Raw genomic sequence first — 6,672 nt, 5'->3', positions numbered from 1 at the left:
CCTGCCAGCCGCTCCGAAGAATAGGTAGTACATACCGGAATGAAGTGCGCGACCTTGGTTAGCCGATCCACAATCACCCAAATCGAATCAAACTTCTTCAATGTCCGAGGGAGACCACCCACAAAATCCATAGTAATCCTCTCCCACTTCCACTCGGGAATAATCATCCGCTGAAGTACACCACCCGGTCTCTGATGCCCATATTTTACCTGCTGACAGTTGAAGCACCGAGCCACAAACCCTACTATATCCTTCTTCATCCTCCTCCACCAATAGTGCTGCCTCAAATCCTGATACATCTTCGCCGCACCCGGATGAACGGAATACCGCGAGCTGTGGGCCTCCTCCAATATCAACTCCTGAAGCCCATCCACATTGGGCACACAAATCCGGCCCTGCATCCTCAACACGCAGTCATCACCAATGGTCACATCCCTGGCATCATCATGCTGAACCCTGTCCTTAAGGACAAGCAAATGCGGATCCTCATACTGGCAAACTCTCTGTTGCGGTCATACAAGGAAGACCGAGAAATCACACAAGACAACACCCGACTGGGCTCCGAAATATCTAGTCTCACCAACCGATTGGCCAAGGCCTGAACATCAACTGCAAAGGGTCTCTCCCCAACTGGAATGTATGCCAAGATCCCCATACTAACTGCCTTTCGGATCAAAGCATCGGCCACTACATTGGCCTTCCCCGGGTGATACAGAATGGTAATATCATAGTCCTTAAGTAACTCTAGCCACCTCCGCTGCCTCAAATTAAGGTCCTTTTGCTTGAACAAATGCTGAAGACTGCGATGATCGGTGAATACCTCACAAGATACACCATACAAGTAGTGCCTCCAAATCTTCAAAGCATGAACTATAGCAGCCAACTCCAAATCATGTACAGGGTAGTTCTTCTCGTGGGGCTTCAACTGACGAGAAGCATATACAATAACCCTACCCTCCTGCATCAATACACATCCGATCCCAACTCTCGAAGCATCACAATATACAGTGTAAGAACCTGAAGCTGATGGCAAAACTAACACTGGAGCCGTGGTCAAGGCTGTCTTGAGCTTCTGAAAGCTCTCCTCGCACTTGTTCGACAACACAAATGGGGTACCCTTCTGGGTCAACTTGGTCAAGGGCGATGCAATAGAGGAAAATCCCTGAACAAACCGGCGATAATAACCTGCCAACCCAAGGAAACTACGAATCTCTGTGGCTGAGGTCGGTCTAGGCCAACTCTGAACCGCCTCTATCTTCTTCGGGTCGAACTGAATACCCTCGCTGGACACCACGTGCCCCAAGAAAGCTACTGAGTTGAGCCAAAACTCACACTTGGAAAACATTGCATAAAGCTTCTCCTCCTTCAATCTCTGCAATACAACTCGCAAATGCTACGCTGCTCCTCCTGACTACGCGAGTACACCAGAATATCATCAATAAAAACAATAACGAACGAATCCAGATAAGGCCAAAATACATTGTTCATCAAATGCATGAATGCTGCTGGGGCATTGGTCAGCCCGAAAGACATGACAAGAAACTCATAGTGCCAATATCTAGTCCTGAAAGCAGTGTTCATAATATCTGAATCCCTCGCTCCCTGAAGCTGGTCAAATAAATCATCAATACGAGGCAGGGGATACTTGTTCTTCACTGTTACTTTGTTCAATTGCCTGTAGTCAATGCACATCCTCATGGTGCCATCTTTCTTCTTCACAAACAGACCCGGTGCACCCCACGGTGACACACTAGGCCGAATGAACCCCTTATCTAGGAGTTCCTGAAGCTGATCCTTTAATTCTTTCAACTCTGTCGGTGCCATGCGATATGGCGGAATGGAAATGGGCAGAGTGCCCGGCACCAGGTCAATACCAAAATCAATGTCCCTGTCCGGTGGCATGCCCAGCAGGTTCGCAGGAAACACATCGGGAAACTCCTTCACAACCGGGACAGAATCAATGCTAGGAGTCTCGGCTCCAACGTCCCTCACAAATGCCAAATATGAAAGACAACCCTTCCCAACCATATGCTGGGCCTTTAGGAATGAGATCACCCTACTAGGAGCATAGTCAGTCACGCCAAGCCACTCGATCCTCGGAACACCCGGTATAGCCAAGGTGACTGTCTTAGAATGACAATCTAGAATAGCATGACACGGAGATAGCCAGTCCATGCCCAAAATAACATCGAAATCCACCATGCTCATAGCAGTAGATCAACTCGGGTCTCCAGACCCCCAATAGTCACCAAACACGACCGATACACGTGGTCTACAACAATAGTATCGCCCACCAGGGTAGATACATGAACAGGTAAAGCAAGACACCCTCCGGTCGTACCCAAATGATGAGCAAAATATCAGGACACAAAGGAATAGGTGGAACCAGGATCAAATAAGACTGAGGCATCTCTGTGGCAGACTGAAATAATACCTGTAATAACAACATCCGAAGCAATAGCATCTGTCCTGCCCTGAAGAGCATAAAAGCGAGCCTGACCACCACCCGATCGACTACCACCCCTGGGGCGACCCCTGGCTGCCTGACCCTTACCCCTAGCTGGCGGGGCGAGTGCTGAAGAAACTGGACCAGAAGATGAAGGCTGACCCCTCTGCTGAGATGAGCTAGCAGCACGACGAGGACACTGCCTCCACATATGCCCAAACTCTCAACACTCATAGCAACTCCCAGGTGCTGGGGACTGGGACTGAAGGGAACCCCTCGCGCCAGAATGACTAGCTGATGCACTCGGCCTGGAAGAACCTTGAGCAGACGGAGCACGAGACGAACTCTGTGCTGGAAGAGCGTTGAGAGATGGCTGACTCTGCTGAGAACCATGGTAACCACGACCTGAAGATGCCCCACGATACTCGGGACGGGCTGACTGAGAGGGCCTGAAAGAACGACCCCGACCCTGCTGGAACTGGCCCCTCGAAGGAGCGCCACTGTAACTACCAGAACCTCGAGGCCTCTTGGCCTCCCTCTTATCTCGATCCTGACGGCGAACCACCTCAATCTCTCGGGCTACATCAACCACCTCCTCGAATGTGGCACCCAACACTCTCTCCCTAGTCATAAGAACACGAAGAGGGTAGTTGAGACCATCAACAAACCTCCGGATACGCTCACGATCTGTCGGAACCAGCCAAACTGCATGCCAAGCCAACTCTGAAAATCTCATCTCATACTGGGACACTGTCATATCTCCCTGCCATAGCCACTCAAACTATCTGCACAGCTCCTCTCTGCGGGACTGCGGTACATACTTCTCCAAGAAGAGAGTGGAGAACTCCTGCCAAGTCAAAGGTGCTGCACCAGCCAGCCTACGCCGCTCATACGCCTCCCACCAAGTGAAGGAAGCTCCAGTAAACTGAAAAGTAGTAAAAGCCACACCACTGGACTCAAGAATCCCCGCCGTACGAAGCATCCGCTGACATCTGTCGAGAAAACCCTGGGCATCCTCGCCCTCAGCACCACTGAATGTCGGAGACTGGAGCCTACCAAACCTCTCGAGGCGACGCTGCTCGTCCTCGGGCATAATTGGAACCCTGAACTCCTGTACTGGCACAACTGGCTGAGCTGGAAGTGCCTCTGGAGTCTGTAATCCCTGCACTACCTGCTCAGGTGTGCGAGCAGCGGGAGTCTGATTGCCTCCCTTGGGCCTGTGAAGTAGCTGCTGCTGCTGTAGTGGCTGAAACCACCTGAGCCAGGACCGTGCACACCGTCAAGATCTGAGCTAATGTCTCCTGAAGGCCAGGAATCACTATGGGCACAGCCGGTGCCTGAGCTGGTACTGCTGGAGCCTGATCCGGAGCTGGGGCAACTGGTGGATCAACAGGTGGTGCCCCTGCTGCTCTGCCTCTCCCACGACCACGACCGCGTCCACGGCCTCTGGTGGTCTCAGTGGGTGGTACTGGTGGTCGTCCACCTCGTCCAGTAGCTCGTGTCCTCACCATCTTTGAGAGAATAGAACAAAGAGAAGTTTAGTACTCGGATCAACAAGTTCGCACGACAAGAATTCCAAGAATGTGGAGTTTTCCTAAAGGTTCTGCAGCCTCTCGAGGATAAGTACAGACGTCTCCGTACCGATCCGCGAGACTCTACTAAACCAGCTCATGACTCGCGAGACCTAGTAACCTAGGCTGCGAGACCTAGTAACCTAGGCTGCGAGACCTAGTAACCTATCACGACCCAAATCTCAAACCCGGCCGTGATGGCGCCTCTCATGAAGACAAGGCCAGCCAGAATACTCTAACACTTCTTTTAACAGTTACTTAACATTTATAAATCCAAAACGCGTATTAAACAATCACAATGCGGAAAACAGCAATAATCAGAAGAAAACCAACCCGACACAGCCCAAACCGGGGTGTCACAAGTCATGAGCTACTACAGAGTTGCTATGAGTCTACTAAACAGAATATCTGATACAAAACTCTGGAATAACTGAAATAGCATAAAAATAGGGGAGTCAAGGGAGCTGCGGACACAAACAGCTACCTCGATGCTCCGATCTCGCTGCCTGATCTGGAAAGGATATCAGTGCTCAGGTACGGACTCTGCTATGCCTGAATCTGCACACATGGTGCAGGGAGTAATGTGAGTACTCCGACCCAGTAAGTAATAATAATAAATAATAACCAAAGGTAAGAAAACAAAAAACAACACAAGGCAATTCTATATCAGGAAGTAAATCACTTAAAGCAGTAAAGTCCGTGAAAATCAAATGAAATCTCAGTTTTAAAGGCAGGTAAATCAGGTAAAACAGCTAATAAGTAGTAAATAGTAAAACTGCCCCTCGGGCCCAGTATCAATAGCTCAGTACAGTAACAGCCCCTCGGGCTCACTCTCAGATCCCTCTCAGAATAGTATCATATAGTAACCGCTGCGGCATGCAGCCCGATCCACATATTGCTGCAGCGTGCAGCCCGATCCATATATCGTCGACGGCGCTCACTGGGGGTGTGCAGACTCCGGAAGGGGCTCCAACAGCCCAAGCGCAATATTGTTGCGGCACGCAGCCCGATCCACACAAACATTTGCTGCGGCGTGCAGCCCGATCCATAATATATATAACATCCTCACTGTTGAGTTCTCAACCCTCTCAGTCATTTTAGGACACAATAGTATAAGATAGGGATCTCAGCCCACATATTTCCCTCATTTAGGATTAACACTTATAAAACCGGGTCACATTGTTTAAACAAATAGACACATGACTGAGGATGTGATTTTCAATAAGTAAAGTGAGGAAAAAAAATCAGTCATAATGCCCCTAAGGGTTCTACAAGTCGGCACGATCCCCAAACATGGCAACTAGCCCAAATCATGATGATAAACAAAACAGCTCAATCAAATACACGGTAAAATATCAAACGGGACGGACCAAGTCACAATCCCCAGTAGTAAACAACCCCCGCGCTCACCATTAAGCGCGTGTTTCACCTCAATATAGCACTATGTTGTGCAAATCTGGAGTTTCAAACCCTCAGGATATCATTTACTATCATTACTCACCTCAAGCCGGCCAAAATCCTAGCTCTCTATGCCCTTGCCTCGCAAATCGACCGCCTCGTGCATCGAATCTGGTCAAAACCACAACGAATACGTCACAATAGGCTAAGGGAACATAACCCAATCAAAAAGACTCGAAAAATATCGAAATTCACGAAATTTGCAAAACCCGAGCCCCGGGCCCACTTCTCGAAAAATCAAAAAATTAACATCATCGGATTCCTTATCTCGCCACGAGTCTATACATACCAAAAACACCCAAATCCGAGCCCAAATGACCATTCAAATCCCATTTTGAAATACCAAATTTTCAAGCCCTAGCTTCACCCCCTTTTGATGAATTTTCCACAAATTTCTATGTTAATTCTACCATTAAATCATGTATTTAGGTCATAGAACTCACCTCCAATCACACCTGGTCGAAACCCCTTCAATTTCTGTCCAAAAGCTCTCAAGGTCGATCAAAATGGCGGAAATAACCCTTAGCTCGCGGAACAAAATGGGCTTTTAAAATCCATCTCTGAACAGGCATTTTCGCATCTGCGGTTGCCTTACCGCATTTGCGGCTACTGCTTCTGCGATTCTACCTCCGCTTCTACGGATCTTCTCTATGCCCAGGACCGCATTTGCAGTCAAATCTCGCTCCTGCGGACACCGCTTATGCGGTCAAACATCCGCTTCTGCGGAACCTCCCTCGCACACACGAACCGCTTCTGCGGTCGGTAACCGCACCTGCGGAAGTCCATCCGCTTCTGCGGAAATTCTCCCATTGATTAACACCCGCATTTGTGCCCCAATCTTCGCATCTGCGGAATCGCTTCTGCGGCCCCTTTTTCCGTAGATGCGGAAATACCAGATATCAGCAAACTAGCAAATCTCACACATCCAAAAATCCATCCCGATGGCCATCCAAAATCACCCCGAGGCCCCCAGGACCTCAACCAAAAGTGCCAACCCATCCTAAAACATCATTCAAACTTTCTTCAATCACCAAAACACCACAAACAACACCAAAATTATCAAATTACATCGGATTCAAGCCTAAGTTCTTCTAAAACTTCCGAATTACGCATTTGATCAAAAACCCGACCAAAACGCCTCCGAATGACCTGAAATTTTGCACACACATCCCAAATCACCTAACGAAGCTCCAGCAA

This window comes from Nicotiana attenuata, chromosome 8 (genome assembly GCF_001879085.1).
Source record: "Nicotiana attenuata strain UT chromosome 8, NIATTr2, whole genome shotgun sequence".
NCBI classification, from domain to species: domain Eukaryota; kingdom Viridiplantae; phylum Streptophyta; class Magnoliopsida; order Solanales; family Solanaceae; genus Nicotiana; species Nicotiana attenuata.
The sequence above is the reverse complement of the archived record's forward strand: the minus strand, read 5'-3'. Positions refer to the sequence as shown.